Below are 21,784 nucleotides of genomic sequence, written 5' to 3' on the forward strand. Positions count from 1 at the left end.
TGTTGACTGGGTTCAAGTACAAACAGCATCAGATGTCCTCCTGACAGAGTTCTGGAGGTGAAATGGAAGTGAATGAGGGAGATTTAAGTGAGTTGGAAGGTGTGGTGAGATGCTCAGAGCCCGAGCCTTGCATCGGTGGACATGGTTATGATAAAGATGAGTTTGGCCCAGTGGGAGTGAGATTCTTGGAGAAAGTGGATCCAGGCCTTTTGGCTGATCCATATGTGGTATCAGGTTGGGTGGCAGGGCATGCAGGCAGGCTGGGAGTGTGTAGTTCCAGGGAGTAAGCTATACAATCTCAGGCCAAGGGACAGGGCTTGTATGTGTGTGTGAGAGAGAGAGAGAACCAGAAAGAACAGACAGTTTGAGGCCTGGTCTGTGGGAGAGAAGCCCTCTGTGAAACATGATAGAAAGCAATTGATTTATGGTCTTTCTGATACAAGGAGAGAGAGCCAAATGAGAATGGGTTGCAATGTTCCTTATTTTTACCCAACCATTAGCAGTTCAACTGTTCTTACTACAATGTCTTGCTGAAACCAAACAGCTTGTGAAACCCCCACACAGAGGTGTGAAATTCCTCAGCTTGATGAGCTTCAAACATCAGAACAATGGCCTGGGCAACAACACCTTGGGTGGGCAATAGAACCATCCTTCTAGCCCATTCAAATGCAATACATTTCAAAATGTTTTTTTATGTGGAAGTATTACATTTTTCTAATTAACAATTTTATATAAAAAATCTCAGAGTTTCCCTGTTTTCCCAGTCTTCCAAGTGACTGTTTCTATAGAACAAGCCATTCTCAACTACTCTGCTAATGTGTCAATTTACCCTGAATGGAATATTCTAATGTAGAAATGGGTTGGGCCTATCTGATGGTACATATATTGACCTAAGCAACAGGATATCATCTAGTTCAGAACAGAATTTCCAACTGAGAGCCACACTTTCCTTCTGGGAGCGGAGATTTCTTTGAGAAATTCCAACCTACTGCCTTCCTTTTGGAGCAAGATGGCATCTGCAACTGCTACTGGTTCACGGTAAGTTAACTCTTTAATTTTTCAATGTGTGTTACTATTATTATCATCTTGCTGTTATTAATGTTAGTAGTATCTCTGCTAGCACTAGTAATAATAGGTGTATAAGTATTGACATAATGCTATTTATTGGATATTGTATTAAAACGCTCTACAACAAAGCTTTCTTATCTTTCTCTGCTCTTAACTTCACTGCGCTACGGATCCCTTTTACGGGATCACTTTCCTAAACAACCGCTAGAATTGCAGGGCGCCAAATGCATAAATATTACTAAAAATATTTATAATCATGCAATCACAAGTGAAATATACCAAAACACAGTTTAGCTTGTTGTTAATCCACCTATCGTGTCAGATTTTGAAAATATACTTTACAACGAAAGAAATCCAAGCTTTTGTGAGTGTAGCAATCAATGCTAGAACAGTTAGCCTTATATTAGCTTGGTTAGCTTGGTCACGAAAGTCAGAAAAGCAATAAAATGTATCGCTTACCTTTGATAATCTTCGGATGTTTGCACTCACGAGACTCCCAGTTACACAAAAAATGTTATTTTTGTTCAATAAATATTACTTTTATAGCAAAAAAACGCCATTTGGGTTGCGCGTTATGTTGAGAAAACTACAGCCTCGTTCCGGTCCTGAAAGGAAGATGAAAATTCCCAAACGTATCAGATAAAAAAATATTACTAAAAATATTTAAAATCATGCAATCACAAGTGAAATGTACCAAAACACAGCTTAGCTTGTTGTTAATCCACCTATCGTGTCAGATTTTGAAAATATACTTTACAGCGAAAGAAATCCAAGCTTTTGTGAGTGTAGCAATCAATGGTTGAACAGTTAGCTTTATATTAGCTTGGTTAGCTTGGTCACGAAAGTCAGAAAAGTAATAAAAGTAATCGCTTACCTTTGATAATCTTCGGATGTTTGCACTCACGAGACTCCCAGTTACACAACAAATGTTCTTTTTGTTCGCATATGTTCAGAAAACGAAAGCCTTGTTCCGTTCGACAAATTCCAAAAAGTATCCGTAATGGTCGTAGAAACATGTCAAATGTTTTTTATAATCAATCCTCAGGTTGTTTTTAACAAACATTATCGATAATATTTCAACCGGACCATAACCTATTCTTTAAGAGAGAAAAGGAAAATGGGGAGCCCCTCTCTTGCGCGCAGGAATTATTCAGAGGACACCTGACTACTTTTGAAACATCTCGCTCATTTTTCAAAATAAAAGCCTGAAACTATGTCTAAAGCCTGGTCACAGCCCGAGGAAGCCATAGGAAAAGGAATCTGGTTGATACCCCTTTAAATGGAGGATAGACGGGCCAGGAAACACAGATAAAAAAATATATATATTCACGTCCGGGTTAGATTTTCTCAGGTTTTCGCCTGCAGAATAAGTATTGTTATACTCACAGACAATATTTTGACAGTTTTGGAAACTTTGGAGTGTTTTCTATCCCAATCTGTAAATTATATGCATATTCTACGATCTGGGCTAGAGAACATGTCCGTTTACCTTGGGAGCGTTATTTAAAAAAAAAAAAAAAAAATCTGGCCCCTAGCGTTATTAACCTTGTTCTGAACACCTCCAAAACAAAGGTCATGTGGTTTGGTAAGAAGAATGCCCCTCTCCCCGCAGGTGTGATTACTACCTCTGAGGGTTTAGAGCTTGAGGTAGTCACCGCGTACAAGTACTTGGGAGTGGGGCTAGACGGTATACTGTCCTTCTCTCAGCCCATATCAAAGCTGCAGGCTAAAGTTAAATCTAGACTTGGTTTCCTGTATTGTAATCGCTCCTCTTTCACCCCAGTTGCCAAACTAACCCTGATTCAGATGACCATCCTACCCTTGCTAGATTACGGAGATGTAATTTATAGATCGGCAGGTAAGGGTGCTCTCGAGCGGCTAGAGGTTCTTTACCATTCGGCCATCAGATTTGCCACCAATGCAAACTGGTCATCTCTGTATACCTGTCGCAAGACCCACTGGTTGATGCTTATTTATAAAACCCTCATAGGGCTCACTCCCCCCTATCTGAGATATCTACTGCAGCCCTCATCCTCCACATACAACACCTGTTCTACCAGCCGCATTCTGTTACAGGTCCCCAAAGCACACAGATCCCTGGGTCGCTGGTCTTTTCAGTTCGCTGCAGCTAGCGACCGGAATGAGCTGCAACAATCTCAATCTCTTCATTCAAAGACTCACTCATGGATACTCTTACTGACAGTTGTGGGGCTGCTTTGCGTGATCTATTGATGTCTCTACCTTCTTGCCCTTTGTGCTGTTGTCTGTGGCCAATAATGTTTGTACCATGTTTTGTGCTGCTACCATGTTGTTATGTTGTGCTGCTGCCATATGGTGTTGCTACCATGTTGTTATGTTGCTTCCATGCTGTGTTGTCATGTGTTGCTGCCATGCTATGTTGTTGTCTTAGGTCTCTCTTGTTGTGATGTGTTTTTAATCCCCTGTCTGCGCAGGGGGCCTTTTGGTAGGCCGTCATTGTAAATAAGAATTTGTTCTTAACTTCTTGACGCTAGGAGGCAGAATTTTTATGTTTGGAAAAATAACGTGCCCAATGTAAACGGCCTATTTCTCAGGCCCAGATGCTAGAATATGCATATAATTGACAGATTAGGATAGAAAACACTCTAAAGTTTCCAAAACTGTCAAAATATTGTCTGTGAGTATAACAGAACTGATTTTGCAGGCGAAAACCTGAGGAAATCCAACCCGGAAGTGCCTCTTATTTTGAAAAATCCCTGTTCCACTGCCTGCCTATCCTCCATTTAAAGGGATATCAACCAGATTCCTTTTCCAATGGCTTCCACAGGCCGTGAACAGGCTTTAGACATAGTTTCAAGCTTTTATTCTGAAAAATTAGCGAGATTTATCAAATCGCGTCAGTGGATAGCCAGATGTCCTTTGATTAGTTCTTGCGTGCGAAAGTGGTAGCTCAACATTGTCTTTCTCTATTGTATTGAATAGTTTACCTACCGGTTGAAATATTCTCATTATAAAGATTATTTATGTTAAAAACAACCTGAGGATTGATTATAAAAATGTTTTACATGTTTCTACGAACTTTACGGATACTATTTGGAATTATCGTCTGCCCTTCATGACCTGCCTGAGCCTGTGGATTTCTGAACATAACGCGCCAAACAAATTGAGTTTTTTTGATATAAAAATAATCCCTATTGTCTGCAGATTTTGCTTGAAGAACCAGAACAACATCTCTGTGCACCTCAACAGAGTGTGCATGAAGCTAAAACCAAAACAAGAGATTGATCAAGAAGTCGCCGCTGCCCGAGATTCCATGGTACAGCATCTTTGGCAAGGCAGGATGGTTGACTACAGCTCACTCAGTTATATCGTTACACAACAAGACGCACTCCGACTCCTGATCCAGAAGCTTGAACAAACTGGTCACATTATTAAGAACAAGCCAGAAGACAAACAAATACACGGGTAAGCTTTTTTTGACACTGATAAATAATATATATGCAAGTTACATAATAATTTAACTCATTTGAACTGTTGTTTGATTGCAATATAATATCAATGTTTTTGTTTATCTGTGTGATATTTCAGCCAAGTGGAAGTGGCTCATGTGTTGGCACCAACTGAAGCTGCAGAATCAGACATCAACATGGAGGATGACCAGTCTGCCTTGTACCAACTGTAAGTAAATACAAATAGAAATCATCTCAGAAACAAGTACTACACATAAGTATATAAGTGAACATGGATGTATTTGATTATTCTAATCTGCATACCAAATCTTTTCCAGACCAGAGAACCAGTCATGGGACAACAAACTGACAAAGGGGATGCAAAGCAGTGGTTTATAAGGTATATATTTAAAATTGATCCTCACAGAATTGTGTTTTTAAATGTAAGTGTATATTATTGACGTTCTTCAAATCATGAATGTATTATTGTTTGTCTGCAGGTACACAGATGATGTTGAACTACAAATCTACTGATGTCTTGACAGTCGGATGCACTCTCCTGCCCAGATAAAGATGATAGCTACGTCACGGGTAGAGTGAGGCTGCAGAGGACAGATAGAGATGATAGCTACATCATGGGTAGAGTGGGGCTGCAGAGGACAGATAGAGGTGATAGCTACATCATGGATAGAGTGAGGCTGCAGAGGACAGATAGAGGTGATAGCTACATCATGGGTAGAGTGAGGCTGCAGAGGACAGATAGAGGTGATAGCTACATCACGGGCAGAGTGAGGCTGCAGAGGACAGATAGAGATGATAGCTACATCATGGATAGAGTGAGGCTGCAGAGGACAGATAGAGGTGATAGCTACATCATGGGTAGAGTGAGGCTGCAGAGGACAGATAGAGGTGATAGCTACATCATGGGTAGAGTGAGGCTGCATAGGACAGATAGAGGTGATAGCTACATCATGGGTAGAGTGAGGCTGCAGAGGACAGATAGAGGTGATAGCTACATCATAGGTAGAGTGAGGCTGCAGAGGACAGATAGAGGTGATAGCTACATCATGGGTAGAGTGAGGCTGCAGAGGAGAGAGGTGATAGCTACATCATGGGTAGAGTGAGGCTGCAGAGGAGAGGTGATAGCTACATCATGGGTAGAGTGGGGCTGCAGAGGACAGATAGAGGTGATAGCTACATCATGGGTAGAGTGAGGCTGCAGAGGAGAGGTGATAGCTACATCATGGGTAGAGTGGGGCTGCAGAGGACAGATAGAGATGATAGCTACATCATGGGTAGAGTGAGGCTGCAGAGGAGAGGTGATAGCTACATCATGGGTAGAGTGAGGCTGCAGAGGAGAGGTGATAGCTACATCATGGGTAGAGTGAGGCTGCAGAGGACAGATAGAGGTGATAGCTACATCATGGGTAGAGTGAGGCTGCAGAGGAGAGGTGATAGCTACATCATGGGTAGAGTGAGGCTGCAGAGGAGAGGTGATAGCTACATCATGGGTAGAGTGAGGCTGCAGAGGACAGATAGAGGTGATAGCTACATCATGGGTAGAGTGAGGATGCAGAGGACAGATAGAGGTGATAGCTACATCATGGGTAGAGTGAGGCTGCAGAGGACAGATAGAGGTGATAGCTACATCATGGGCAGAGTGAGGCTGCAGAGGACAGATAGAGGTGATAGCTACATCACGGGTAGAGTGAGGCTGCAGAGGACAGATAGAGGTGATAGCTACATCATGGGTAGAGTGGGGCTGCAGAGGACAGATAGAGGTGATAGCTACATCATGGGTAGAGTGAGGCTGCAGAGGACAGATAAAGATGATAGCTACATCACGGGTAGAGTGAGGCTGCAGAGGACAGATAGAGGTGATAGCTACATCATGGGTAGAGTGAGGCTGCAGAGGATAGATAGAGGTGAGCTACATCATGGGTAGAGTGAGGCTGCATAGGACAGATAGAGGTGATAGCTACATCATGGGTAGAGTGAGGCTGCATAGGACAGATAGAGGTGATAGCTACATCATGGGCAGAGTGAGGCTGCAGAGGACAGATAGAGGTGATAGCTACATCATGGGTAGAGTGAGGCTGCAGAGGACAGATAGAGATGATAGCTACATCATGGGTAGAGTGGGGCTGCAGAGGACAGATAGAGGTGATAGCTACATCATGGGCAGAGTGAGGCTGCAGAGGACAGATAGAGATGATAGCTACATCACGGGTAGAGTGAGGCTGCAGAGGACAGATAGAGATGATAGCTACATCACGGGTAGAGTGAGGCTGCAGAGGACAGATAGAGGTGATAGCTACATCATGGGTAGAGTGAGGCTGCAGAGGATAGATAGAGGTGAGCTACATCATGGGTAGAGTGAGGCTGCATAGGACAGATAGAGGTGATAGCTACATCATGGGCAGAGTGAGGCTGCAGAGGACAGATAGAGATGATAGCTACATCATGGGTAGAGTGAGGCTGCAGAGGACAGATAGAGATGATAGCTACATCATGGGTAGAGTGAGGCTGCAGAGGATAGATAGAGGTGAGCTACATCATGGGTAGAGTGAGGCTGCAGAGGACAGATAGAGGTGATAGCTACATCATGGGTAGAGTGAGGCTGCAGAGGATAGATAGAGGTGAGCTACATCATAGGTAGAGTGAGGCTGCATAGGACAGATAGAGGTGATAGCTACATCATGGGTAGAGTGAGGCTAAAGAGGATAGATAGAGGTGAGCTACATCATGGGTAGAGTGAGGCTGCAGAGGACAGATTGAGGTGATAGCTACATCATGGGTAGAGTGAGGATGCAGAGGACAGATAGAGGTGATAGCTACATCATGGGTAGAGTGAGGCTGCAGAGGACAGATAGAGGTGATAGCTACATCATGGGTAGAGTGAGGCTGCAGAGGAGAGGTGATAGCTACATCATGGGCAGAGTGAGGCTGCAGAGGAGAGGTGATGGCTACATCATGGGCAGAGTGAGGCTGCATAGGACAGATAGAGGTGATAGCTACATCATGGGTAGAGTGAGGCTGCAGAGGATAGATAGAGGTGAGCTACATCATGGGTAGAGTGAGGCTGCAGAGGACAGATAGAGGTGATAGCTACATCATGGGTAGAGTGAGGATGCAGAGGAGACGTGATAGCTACATCATGGGTAGAGTGAGGCTGCAGAGGACAGATAGAGGTGATAGCTACATCATGGGTAGAGTGAGGCTGCAGAGGACAGATAGAGATGATAGCTACATCATAGGTAGAGTGAGGCTGCATAGGACAGATAGAGGTGATAGCTACATCATGGGTAGAGTGAGGCTGCAGAGGATAGATAGAGGTGAGCTACATCATGGGCAGAGTGAGGCTGCAGAGGACAGATAGAGGTGATAGCTACATCATGGGTAGATTGGGGCTGCAGAGGACAGATAGAGATGATAGCTACATCATAGGTAGAGTGAGGCTGCATAGGACAGATAGAGGTGATAGCTACATCATGGGTAGAGTGAGGCTGCAGAGGATAGATAGAGGTGAGCTACATCATGGGCAGAGTGAGGCTGCAGAGGACAGATAGAGGTGATAGCTACATCATGGGTAGAGTGAGGATGCAGAGGACAGATAGAGGTGATAGCTACATCATGGGTAGAGTGAGGATGCAGAGGACAGATAGAGGTGATAGCTACATCATGGGTAGAGTGAGGCTGCAGAGGACAGATAGAGGTGATAGCTACATCATGGGTAGAGTGAGGCTGCAGAGGAGACGTGATAGCTACATCATGGGCAGAGTGAGGATGCAGAGGACAGATAGAGGTGATAGCTACATCATGGGTAGAGTGAGGCTGCAGAGGACAGATAGAGGTGATAGCTACATCATAGGTAGAGTGAGGATGCAGAGGACAGATAGAGATGATAGCTACATCATGGTTAGAGTGGGGCTGCAGAGGACAGATAGAGGTGATAGCTACATCATGGGTAGAGTGAGGCTGCAGAGGACAGATAGAGGTGATAGCTACATCATGGGTAGAGTGAGGCTGCAGAGGACAGATAGAGATGATAGCTACATCATGGGTAGAGTGAGGCTGCAGAGGACAGATAGAGGTGATAGCTACATCATGGGTAGAGTGAGGCTAAAGAGGATAGATAGAGGTGAGCTACATCATGGGTAGAGTGAGGCTGCAGAGGACAGATTGAGGTGATAGCTACATCATGGGTAGAGTGAGGATGCAGAGGACAGATAGAGGTGATAGCTACATCATGGGTAGAGTGAGGCTGCAGAGGACAGATAGAGGTGATAGCTACATCATGGGTAGAGTGAGGCTGCAGAGGAGAGGTGATAGCTACATCATGGGCAGAGTGAGGCTGCAGAGGAGAGGTGATGGCTACATCATGGGCAGAGTGAGGCTGCATAGGACAGATAGAGGTGATAGCTACATCATGGGTAGAGTGAGGCTGCAGAGGATAGATAGAGGTGAGCTACATCATGGGTAGAGTGAGGCTGCAGAGGACAGATAGAGGTGATAGCTACATCATGGGTAGAGTGAGGATGCAGAGGAGACGTGATAGCTACATCATGGGTAGAGTGAGGCTGCAGAGGACAGATAGAGGTGATAGCTACATCATGGGTAGAGTGAGGCTGCAGAGGACAGATAGAGATGATAGCTACATCATAGGTAGAGTGAGGCTGCATAGGACAGATAGAGGTGATAGCTACATCATGGGTAGAGTGAGGCTGCAGAGGATAGATAGAGGTGAGCTACATCATGGGCAGAGTGAGGCTGCAGAGGACAGATAGAGGTGATAGCTACATCATGGGTAGATTGGGGCTGCATAGGACAGATAGAGATGATAGCTACATCATAGGTAGAGTGAGGCTGCATAGGACAGATAGAGGTGATAGCTACATCATGGGTAGAGTGAGGCTGCAGAGGATAGATAGAGGTGATAGCTACATCATGGGTAGAGTGAGGATGCAGAGGACAGATAGAGGTGATAGCTACATCATGGGTAGAGTGAGGCTGCAGAGGAGACGTGATAGCTACATCATGGGCAGAGTGAGGATGCAGAGGACAGATAGAGGTGATAGCTACATCATGGGTAGAGTGAGGCTGCAGAGGACAGATAGAGGTGATAGCTACATCATAGGTAGAGTGAGGATGCAGAGGACAGATAGAGATGATAGCTACATCATGGTTAGAGTGGGGCTGCAGAAGACAGATAGAGGTGATAGCTACATCATGGGTAGAGTGAGGCTGCAGAGGACAGATAGAGGTGATAGCTACATCATGGGTAGAGTGAGGCTGCAGAGGACAGATAGAGATGATAGCTACATCATGGGTAGAGTGAGGCTGCAGAGGACAGATAGAGGTGATAGCTACATCATGGGTAGAGTGAGGCTGCAGAGGACAGATAGAGGTGATAGCTACATCACGGGTAGAATGGGGCTGCAGAGGACAGATAGAGGTGATAGCTACTTCATAGGTAGAGTGAGGCTGCATAGGAGAGGTGATAGCTACATCATGGGTAGAGTGAGGCTGCAGAGGACAGATAGAGGTGATAGCTACATCATGGGTAGAGTGAGGCTGCAGAGGAGACGTGATAGCTACATCATGGGCAGAGTGAGGATGCAGAGGACAGATAGAGGTGATAGCTACATCATGGGTAGAGTGAGGCTGCAGAGGACAGATAGAGGTGATAGCTACATCATAGGTAGAGTGAGGATGCAGAGGACAGATAGAGATGATAGCTACATCATGGGTAGAGTGGGGCTGCAGAGGACAGATAGAGGTGATAGCTACATCATGGGTAGAGTGAGGCTGCAGAGGACAGATAGAGGTGATAGCTACATCACGGGTAGAATGGGGCTGCAGAGGACAGATAGAGGTGATAGCTACTTCATAGGTAGAGTGAGGCTGCATAGGAGAGGTGATAGCTACATCACGGGTAGAGTGGGGCTGCAGAGGACAGATAGAGGTGATAGCTACATCATAGGCAGAGTGAGGCTGCAGAGGACAGATAGAGGTGATAGCTACATCATGGGTAGAGTGAGGCTGCATAGGACAGATAGAGGTGATAGCTACATCATGGGTAGAGTGAGGCTGCAGAGGAGAGGTGATAGCTACATCATGGGTATAGTGAGGCTGCAGAGGAGAGGTGATAGCTACATCATGGGTAGAGTGAGGCTGCAGAGGAGAGGTGATAGCTACATCATGGGTAGAGTGAGGCTGCAGAGGACAGATAGAGGTGATAGCTACATCATGGGTAGAGTGAGGCTGCAGAGGACAGATAGAGGTGATAGCTACATCATGGGTAGAGTGAGGCTGCAGAGGACAGATAGAGGTGATAGCTACATCACGGGTAGAGTGGGGCTGCAGAGGACAGATAGAGGTGATAGCTACATCATGGGTAGAGTGAGGCTGCAGAGGACAGATAGAGGTGATAGCTACATCATGGGTAGAGTGAGGCTGCATAGGACAGATAGAGGTGATAGCTACATCATGGGTAGAGTGAGGCTGCAGAGGACAGATAGAGGTGATAGCTACATCATGGGTAGAGTGGGGCTGCAGAGGACAGATAGAGGTGATAGCTACATCATGGGTAGAGTGAGGATGCAGAGGACAGATAGAGGTGATAGCTACATCATGGGTAGAGTGAGGCTGCATAGGACAGATAGAGGTGATAGCTACATCATGGGTAGAGTGAGGCTGCATAGGACAGATAGAGGTGATAGCTACATCATGGGTAGAGTGAGGCTGCAGAGGATAGATAGAGGTGAGCTACATCATGGGTAGAGTGAGGCTGCAGAGGACAGATAGAGGTGATAGCTACATCATGGGTAGATTGGGGCTGCAGAGGACAGATAGAGATGATAGCTACATCATAGGTAGAGTGAGGCTGCATAGGACAGATAGAGGTGATAGCTACATCATGGGTAGAGTGAGGCTGCAGAGGATAGATAGAGGTGAGCTACATCATGGGCAGAGTGAGGCTGCAGAGGACAGATAGAGGTGATAGCTACATCATGGGTAGAGTGAGGATGCAGAGGACAGATAGAGGTGATAGCTACATCATGGGTAGAGTGAGGATGCAGAGGACAGATAGAGGTGATAGCTACATCATGGGTAGAGTGAGGCTGCAGAGGACAGATAGAGGTGATAGCTACATCATGGGTAGAGTGAGGCTGCAGAGGAGACGTGATAGCTACATCATGGGCAGAGTGAGGATGCAGAGGACAGATAGAGGTGATAGCTACATCATGGGTAGAGTGAGGCTGCAGAGGACAGATAGAGGTGATAGCTACATCATAGGTAGAGTGAGGATGCAGAGGACAGATAGAGATGATAGCTACATCATGGTTAGAGTGGGGCTGCAGAGGACAGATAGAGGTGATAGCTACATCATGGGTAGAGTGAGGCTGCAGAGGACAGATAGAGGTGATAGCTACATCATGGGTAGAGTGAGGCTGCAGAGGACAGATAGAGATGATAGCTACATCATGGGTAGAGTGAGGCTGCAGAGGACAGATAGAGGTGATAGCTACATCATGGGTAGAGTGAGGCTGCAGAGGACAGATAGAGGTGATAGCTACATCAGGGGTAGAATGGGGCTGCAGAGGACAGATAGAGGTGATAGCTACTTCATAGGTAGAGTGAGGCTGCATAGGAGAGGTGATAGCTACATCATGGGTAGAGTGAGGCTGCAGAGGACAGATAGAGGTGATAGCTACATCATGGGTAGAGTGAGGCTGCAGAGGAGACGTGATAGCTACATCATGGGCAGAGTGAGGATGCAGAGGACAGATAGAGGTGATAGCTACATCATGGGTAGAGTGAGGCTGCAGAGGACAGATAGAGGTGATAGCTACATCATAGGTAGAGTGAGGATGCAGAGGACAGATAGAGATGATAGCTACATCATGGGTAGAGTGGGGCTGCAGAGGACAGATAGAGGTGATAGCTACATCATGGGTAGAGTGAGGCTGCAGAGGACAGATAGAGGTGATAGCTACATCATGGGTAGAGTGAGGCTGCAGAGGACAGATAGAGATGATAGCTACATCATGGGTAGAGTGAGGCTGCAGAGGACAGATAGAGGTGATAGCTACATCACGGGTAGAATGGGGCTGCAGAGGACAGATAGAGGTGATAGCTACTTCATAGGTAGAGTGAGGCTGCATAGGAGAGGTGATAGCTACATCACGGGTAGAGTGGGGCTGCAGAGGACAGATAGAGGTGATAGCTACATCATAGGCAGAGTGAGGCTGCAGAGGACAGATAGAGGTGATAGCTACATCATGGGTAGAGTGAGGCTGCATAGGACAGATAGAGGTGATAGCTACATCATGGGTAGAGTGAGGCTGCAGAGGACAGATAGAGGTGATAGCTACATCATAGGCAGAGTGAGGCTGCAGAGGACAGATAGAGGTGATAGCTACATCATGGGTAGAGTGAGGCTGCAGAGGAGAGGTGATAGCTACATCATGGGTAGAGTGAGGCTGCAGAGGACAGATAGAGGTGATAGCTACATCATGGGTAGAGTGAGGCTGCATAGGACAGATAGAGGTGATAGCTACATCATGGGTAGAGTGAGGCTGCAGAGGAGAGGTGATAGCTACATCATGGGTAGAGTGAGGCTGCAGAGGAGAGGTGATAGCTACATCATGGGTAGAGTGAGGCTGCAGAGGACAGATAGAGGTGATAGCTACATCATGGGTAGAGTGAGGCTGCAGAGGACAGATAGAGGTGATAGCTACATCATGGGTAGAGTGAGGCTGCAGAGGACAGATAGAGGTGATAGCTACATCATGGGTAGAGTGAGGCTGCAGAGGACAGATAGAGGTGATAGCTACATCATGGGTAGAGTGAGGCTGCAGAGGACAGATAGAGGTGATAGCTACATCATGGGTAGAGTGAGGCTGCAGAGGACAGATAGAGGTGATAGCTACATCATGGGTAGAGTGAGGCTGCAGAGGACAGATAGAGGTGATAGCTACATCATGGGTAGAGTGAGGCTGCAGAGGACAGATGCAGAGGACAGATAGAGGTGATAGCTACATCATGGGTAGAGTGAGGCTGCAGAGGACAGATAGAGGTGATAGCTACATCATGGGTAGAGTGAGGCTGCAGAGGACAGATAGAGGTGATAGCTACATCATGGGTAGAGTGAGGCTGCAGAGGACAGATAGAGGTGATAGCTACATCATGGGTAGAGTGAGGCTGCAGAGGACAGATAGAGGTGATAGCTACATCATGGGTAGAGTGAGGCTGCAGAGGACAGATAGAGGTGATAGCTACATCATGGGTAGAGTGAGGCTGCAGAGGACAGATAGAGGTGATAGCTACATCATGGGTAGAGTGAGGCTGCAGAGGACAGATAGAGGTGATAGCTACATCATGGGTAGAGTGAGGCTGCAGAGGACAGATAGAGGTGATAGCTACATCATGGGTAGAGTGAGGCTGCAGAGGACAGATAGAGGTGATAGCTACATCATGGGTAGAGTGAGGCTGCAGAGGACAGATAGAGGTGATAGCTACATCATGGGTAGAGTGAGGCTGCAGAGGACAGATAGAGGTGATAGCTACATCATGGGTAGAGTGAGGCTGCAGAGGACAGATAGAGGTGATAGCTACATCATGGGTAGAGTGAGGCTGCAGAGGACAGATAGAGGTGATAGCTACATCATGGGTAGAGTGAGGCTGCAGAGGACAGATAGAGGTGATAGCTACATCATGGGTAGAGTGAGGCTGCAGAGGACAGATAGAGGTGATAGCTACATCATGGGTAGAGTGAGGCTGCATAGGACAGATAGAGGTGATAGCTACATCATGGGTAGAGTGAGGCTGCAGAGGACAGATAGAGGTGATAGCTACATCATGGGTAGAGTGAGGCTGCAGAGGACAGATAGAGGTGATAGCTACATCATGGGTAGAGTGAGGCTGCAGAGGACAGATAGAGGTGATAGCTACATCATGGGTAGAGTGAGGCTGCAGAGGACAGATAGAGGTGATAGCTACATCATGGGTAGAGTGAGGCTGCAGAGGACAGATAGAGGTGATAGCTACATCATGGGTAGAGTGAGGCTGCAGAGGACAGATAGAGGTGATAGCTACATCATGGGTAGAGTGAGGCTGCAGAGGACAGATAGAGGTGATAGCTACATCATGGGTAGAGTGAGGCTGCAGAGGACAGATAGAGGTGATAGCTACATCATGGGTAGAGTGAGGCTGCAGAGGACAGATAGAGGTGATAGCTACATCATGGGTAGAGTGAGGCTGCAGAGGACAGATAGAGGTGATAGCTACATCATGGGTAGAGTGAGGCTGCAGAGGACAGATAGAGGTGATAGCTACATCATGGGTAGAGTGAGGCTGCAGAGGACAGATAGAGGTGATAGCTACATCATGGGTAGAGTGAGGCTGCATAGGACAGATAGAGGTGATAGCTACATCATGGGTAGAGTGAGGCTGCAGAGGACAGATAGAGGTGATAGCTACATCATGGGTAGAGTGAGGCTGCAGAGGACAGATAGAGGTGATAGCTACATCATGGGTAGAGTGAGGCTGCAGAGGACAGATAGAGGTGATAGCTACATCATGGGTAGAGTGAGGCTGCATAGGACAGATAGAGGTGATAGCTACATCATGGGTAGAGTGAGGCTGCAGAGGACAGATAGAGGTGAGCTACATCATGGGTAGAGTGAGGCTGCAGAGGACAGATAGAGGTGATAGCTACATCATGGGTAGAGTGAGGATGCAGAGGAGACGTGATAGCTACATCATGGGTAGAGTGAGGCTGCAGAGGACAGATAGAGGTGATAGCTACATCATGGGTAGAGTGAGGCTGCAGAGGACAGATAGAGATGATAGCTACATCATAGGTAGAGTGAGGCTGCATAGGACAGATAGAGGTGATAGCTACATCATGGGTAGAGTGAGGCTGCAGAGGACAGATAGAGGTGATAGCTACATCATGGGTAGAGTGAGGCTGCAGAGGACAGATAGAGGTGATAGCTACATCATGGGTAGAGTGGGGCTGCAGAGGACAGATAGAGATGATAGCTACATCATGGGTAGAGTGAGGCTGCATAGGACAGATAGAGGTGATAGCTACATCATGGGTAGAGTGAGGCTGCAGAGGACAGATAGAGGTGATAGCTACATCATGGGTAGAGTGAGGCTGCAGAGGACAGATAGAGGTGATAGCTACATCATGGGTAGAGTGAGGCTGCAGAGGACAGATAGAGGTGATAGCTACATCATGGGTAGAGTGAGGATGCAGAGGACAGATAGAGGTGATAGCTACATCATGGGTAGAGTGAGGCTGCAGAGGACAGATAGAGGTGATAGCTACATCATGGGTAGAGTGAGGCTGCAGAGGACAGATAGAGGTGATAGCTACATCATGGGTAGAGTGAGGATGCAGAGGACAGATAGAGGTGATAGCTACATCATGGGTAGAGTGAGGCTGCAGAGGACAGATAGAGGTGATAGCTACATCATAGGGTAGAGTGAGGCTGCAGAGGACAGATAGAGATGATAGCTACATCATGGGTAGAGTGAGGCTGCAGAGGACAGATAGAGGTGATAGCTACATCATGGGTAGAGTGAGGCTGCAGAGGACAGATAGAGGTGATAGCTACATCATGGGTAGAGTGAGGCTGCAGAGGACAGATAGAGATGATAGCTACATCATGGGTAGAGTGAGGCTGCAGAGGACAGATAGAGGTGATAGCTACATCATGGGTAGAGTGAGGCTGCAGAGGACAGATAGAGGTGATAGCTACATCACGGGTAGAATGGGGCTGCAGAGGACAGATAGAGGTGATAGCTACTTCATAGGTAGAGTGAGGCTGCATAGGAGAGGTGATAGCTACATCATGGGTAGAGTGAGGCTGCAGAGGACAGATAGAGGTGATAGCTACATCATGGGTAGAGTGAGGCTGCAGAGGAGACGTGATAGCTACATCATGGGCAGAGTGAGGATGCAGAGGACAGATAGAGGTGATAGCTACATCATGGGTAGAGTGAGGCTGCAGAGGACAGATAGAGGTGATAGCTACATCATAGGTAGAGTGAGGATGCAGAGGACAGATAGAGATGATAGCTACATCATGGGTAGAGTGGGGCTGCAGAGGACAGATAGAGGTGATAGCTACATCATGGGTAGAGTGAGGCTGCAGAGGACAGAGAGATGATAGCTACATCATGGGTAGAGTGAGGCTGCAGAGGACAGATAGAGGTGATAGCTACATCATGGGTAGAGTGAGGCTGCAGAGGACAGATAGAGGTGATAGCTACATCACGGGTAGAATGGGGCTGCAGAGGACAGATAGAGGTGATAGCTACTTCATAGGTAGAGTGAGGCTGCATAGGAGAGGTGATAGCTACATCACGGGTAGAGTGGGGCTGCAGAGGACAGATAGAGGTGATAGCTACATCATAGGCAGAGTGAGGCTGCAGAGGACAGATAGAGGTGATAGCTACATCATGGGTAGAGTGAGGCTGCATAGGACAGATAGAGGTGATAGCTACATCATGGGTAGAGTGAGGCTGCAGAGGACAGATAGAGGTGATAGCTACATCATAGGCAGAGTGAGGCTGCAGAGGACAGATAGAGGTGATAGCTACATCATGGGTAGAGTGAGGCTGCAGAGGAGAGGTGATAGCTACATCATGGGTAGAGTGAGGCTGCAGAGGACAGATAGAGGTGATAGCTACATCATGGGTAGAGTGAGGCTGCATAGGACAGATAGAGGTGATAGCTACATCATGGGTAGAGTGAGGCTGCAGAGGAGAGGTGATAGCTACATCATGGGTAGAGTGAGGCTGCAGAGGAGAGGTGATAGCTACATCATGGGTAGAGTGAGGCTGCAGAGGAGAGGTGATAGCTACATCATGGGTAGAGTGAGGCTGCAGAGGAGAGGTGATAGCTACATCATGGGTAGAGTGAGGATGCAGAGGATAGATAGAGATGATAGCTACATCATGGGTAGAGTGGGGCTGCAGAGGACAGATAGAGATGATAGCTACATCATGGGTAGAGTGAGGCTGCAGAGGATAGATAGAGGTGAGCTACATCATGGGTAGAGTGAGGCTGCATAGGACAGATAGAGGTGATAGCTACATCATGGGTAGAGTGAGGCTGCATAGGACAGATAGAGGTGATAGCTACATCATGGGCAGAGTGAGGCTGCAGAGGACAGATAGAGGTGATAGCTACATCATGGGTAGAGTGAGGCTGCAGAGGACAGATAGAGGTGATAGCTACATCATGGGTAGAGTGAGGCTGCAGAGGACAGATAGAGGTGATAGCTACATCATGGGTAGAGTGGGGCTGCAGAGGACAGATAGAGATGATAGCTACATCATGGGTAGAGTGAGGCTGCAGAGGACAGATAGAGATGATAGCTACATCATGGGTAGAGTGGGGCTGCAGAGGACAGATAGAGGTGATAGCTACATCATGGGCAGAGTGAGGCTGCAGAGGACAGATAGAGATGATAGCTACATCACGGGTAGAGTGAGGCTGCAGAGGACAGATAGAGGTGATAGCTACATCATGGGTAGAGTGGGGCTGCAGAGGACAGATAGAGGTGATAGCTACATCATGGGTAGAGTGAGGCTGCATAGGACAGATAGAGGTGATAGCTACATCATGGGTAGAGTGAGGCTGCAGAGGACAGATAGAGGTGATAGCTACATCATGGGTAGAGTGAGGCTGCAGAGGATAGATAGAGGTGAGCTACATCATAGGTAGAGTGAAGCTGCATAGGACAGATAGATGTGATAGCTACATCATGGGTAGAGTGAGGCTAAAGAGGATAGATAGAGGTGAGCTACATCATGGGTAGAGTGAGGCTGCAGAGGACAGATAGAGGTGATAGCTACATCATGGGTAGAGTGAGGATGCAGAGGACAGATAGAGGTGATAGCTACATCATGGGCAGAGTGAGGCTGCAGAGGACAGATAGAGGTGATAGCTACATCATGGGTAGAGTGAGGCTGCAGAGGACAGATAGAGGTGATAGCTACATCATGGGTAGAGTGAGGCTGCAGAGGACAGATAGAGGTGATAGCTACATCATGGGTAGAGTGAGGCTGCAGAGGAGAGGTGATAGCTACATCATGGGCAGAGTGAGGCTGCATAGGACAGATAGAGGTGATAGCTACATCATGGGTAGAGTGAGGCTGCAGAGGACAGATAGAGGTGATAGCTACATCATGGGTAGAGTGAGGATGCAGAGGAGACGTGATAGCTACATCATGGGTAGAGTGAGGCTGCAGAGGACAGATAGAGATGATAGCTACATCATAGGTAGAGTGAGGCTGCATAGGACAGATAGAGGTGATAGCTACATCATGGGTAGAGTGAGGCTGCAGAGGATAGATAGAGGTGAGCTACATCATGGGCAGAGTGAGGCTGCAGAGGACAGATAGAGGTGATAGCTACATCATGGGTAGAGTGGGGCTGCAGAGGACAGATAGAGATGAGCTACATCATGGGCAGAGTGAGGCTGCAGATGACAGATAGAGGTGATAGCTACATCATGGGTAGAGTGAGGATGCAGATTACAGATAGAGGTGATAGCTACATCATGGGTAGAGTGAGGCTGCAGAGGACAGATAGAGGTGATAGCTACATCATGGGTAGAGTGAGGCTGCAGAGGAGACGTGATAGCTACATCATGGGCAGAGTGAGGCTGCAGAGGACAGATAGAGGTGATAGCTACATCATAGGTAGAGTGAGGATGCAGAGGACAGATAGAGATGATAGCTACATCATGGGTAGAGTGGGGCTGCAGAGGACAGATAGAGGTGATAGCTACATCATGGGTAGAGTGAGGCTGCAGAGGACAGATAGAGGTGATAGCTACATCATGGGTAGAGTGAGGCTGCAGAGGACAGATAGAGATGATAGCTACATCATGGGTAGAGTGAGGCTGCAGAGGACAGATAGAGGTGATAGCTACATCATGGGTAGAGTGAGGCTGCATAGGACAGATAGAGGTGATAGCTACATCATGGGCAGAGTGAGGCTGCAGTAGCCTAACGGGAGTGCTGTTTAGCAAATGTTGAGTACAACACTTATGTTGTACATAAGTGTTAAATAACATGGTCTATCTCCACATTCTTTATCGTTACAATTTTTTGTTAAGTAGTTACATTACAGTAAACTTTGATGACCGCTATGTCAAAGCATTTAACTAATAAATTGTCTGTAAAAATGTCTAGTAGACTTTTTTTCAGATGTATGCCACTAGTTTACTGTATAATACAGTGAATATGGAGTTATTTTAATTCAAATTTAATTTGGTGCTGTGTTATGCACTATATACACTTTATTTAGTTGTATGTGTGGTTTACATCAGTATGAAAATTATAATAAAATGAGAATTATACATTATAATCGAAGCATCTTTTTTTTTATCAGTATAATTATGATTGTGAAATTGTATTTATGAATCCATTTATTTCTCTTCAAACTATTGCACACACAAAGCTCTTGTGTTATATTCTAGAATGAAGCTCAAAATGGGATCTTAAAGGAACTGTAACGAATGTCGTCGGGAGAAGGAGAAGACCAAGGTGCAGCGTGGTAAGTATTTATAATAATTTTAATAAAGATGAATACTTGAACAAAAAAAACAAAAAAACGACAAACGAACAGTTCTGCAAGGTGCAATACACAAAACAGAAAACAACTACCCACAAACACAGGTGGGAACAGGCTACCTAAGTATGGTTCTCAATCAGAGACAACGATAGACAGCTGCCTCTGATTGGGAACCATACCAGGCCAAACACATAGAAATACAAAACATAGAACAACATAGAACACCAGACATAGAATGCCCACCCAAACTCACGCCCTGACCAACCAAAATAGGGACATAAAAAGATCTCCAAGGTCAGGGCGTGACAGGAACTGCTCCCCAGATTTTTTCTAAGGGTATCCCAAGCCTGGACATGCATAATATGATGGAATCCGGGTTTGGCAACCCTCCCATGGGGGAGCCGTCACTGGCTCACCACCTTAGCCCCTCGTGCCATGTCACTAACAACACCAGAGCTTAATACATTCCTCCCTGAAGGTAAATAATGTACTTATGTTCAGAATCTCGCTCTGATTTGTATGTAGCATAGTTTTGTTTGATCAAATCATTTTATATTAAAATGTAGGAACTGGGTTCTACAGTTTGAACCCCTGACGTCTCTGAAGTCCAAATTCAATCCCTCCTTATACATATTTAATGTTATCTTATATACATTAAAAACACGATCATTATTTCAAATGAATTATCAACACAGTAATAGGTTTTGGTAAATGTCTATAAAAACTTAATTCATAATAAAATATAAAATCTAGAGGTAAAAATACATTGTTCCTTTTGATAGTGGTGACAGTAGTGACTGAGTAAGCCTAATTGTAAAAGTAAGCCTCAAAAGTGTCATGTTTATTATGAGGAGGAAACATTTAGGCAGCCAGGACCACAGCCGCTCTGGCCTAGCTCTCACTGCAGTCCAGTGCCATGGATGGACATCGTTGAAGTTTGGCCTCGAGTCATTGAGGAGGGCAACTTTATGAAGGCTTCTTCACAAAGGCCTTATCATACAACGCTCTACAAGAAAAACAATGCATAGGCTACTTTTATTGTTCACATTATTTGTATTGATGATGTATTGAAGTCAAGTGGTTCAACATTCAAATGCAGTTTGATGTACCACACGGGACAGCTTGGAAAAAGGGACGGTTGGTGGAACTCTGGTGCCACCAAGTGGACAATTGCTTCTGTTCCATTGTGGCAGCAACGCTACCAGAGATATTTGATACAAGATCAAATCTTATGTCAATATTATTATCTCCAAATTGTTTCCACCCCACCCGTGATAAATTATTATTCCAATTTCGCTGTTAATATGGTTTTAATTGAACAACGCTTTCTCTCATTCCTGATTGGAGGGCGGATAACCACGTGACTTTAGACCTACAACTGTGTTACTTTGTAACAGTCGAACGTGGTTATTCCTGACGTTGATCAACTCGCAATCCATGCCACCATTTATTTAAAGCATTATCTTTTTTTATGGGGAAAAAAAGCATACAGAGCTCATTTTGGTGTAACCAATGTCAAATTTGACGTGTCGGAGAACGGCCACTTCTTCCCGAAACCATTGTGGGTATCGCTTCTCGGCCTTTTGGCTAAATCAAGTGTGTGGCATGACCGCAGTTTGATCGGCGAAAGGAAGGAGAAGGTGATGGCGACGGGAGAATTTACGTCGGCCCCTGCGGCGCGACT

At 46.2% G+C, this 21,784-nt stretch overlaps 1 protein-coding gene and 1 long non-coding RNA gene across 2 annotated transcripts in view; both read left to right on the forward strand.

Moving 5' to 3' along the window:
* LOC120033482 (zinc finger protein 135-like) overlaps positions 1–21,784 on the forward strand; it is a 143,988-nt gene that overhangs the window by 87,937 nt on the left and 34,267 nt on the right. The window lies entirely within an intron of this gene.
* On the forward strand, positions 4,252–5,144 carry LOC120033664. Its single transcript, XR_005473979.1, has 3 exons — positions 4,252–4,725; positions 4,835–4,896; positions 4,997–5,144. It is a non-coding gene; the product is annotated as an uncharacterized LOC120033664 (long non-coding RNA).

Source organism: Salvelinus namaycush, chromosome 40 (assembly GCF_016432855.1).
Source record: "Salvelinus namaycush isolate Seneca chromosome 40, SaNama_1.0, whole genome shotgun sequence".
Lineage (NCBI taxonomy): Eukaryota > Metazoa > Chordata > Actinopteri > Salmoniformes > Salmonidae > Salvelinus > Salvelinus namaycush.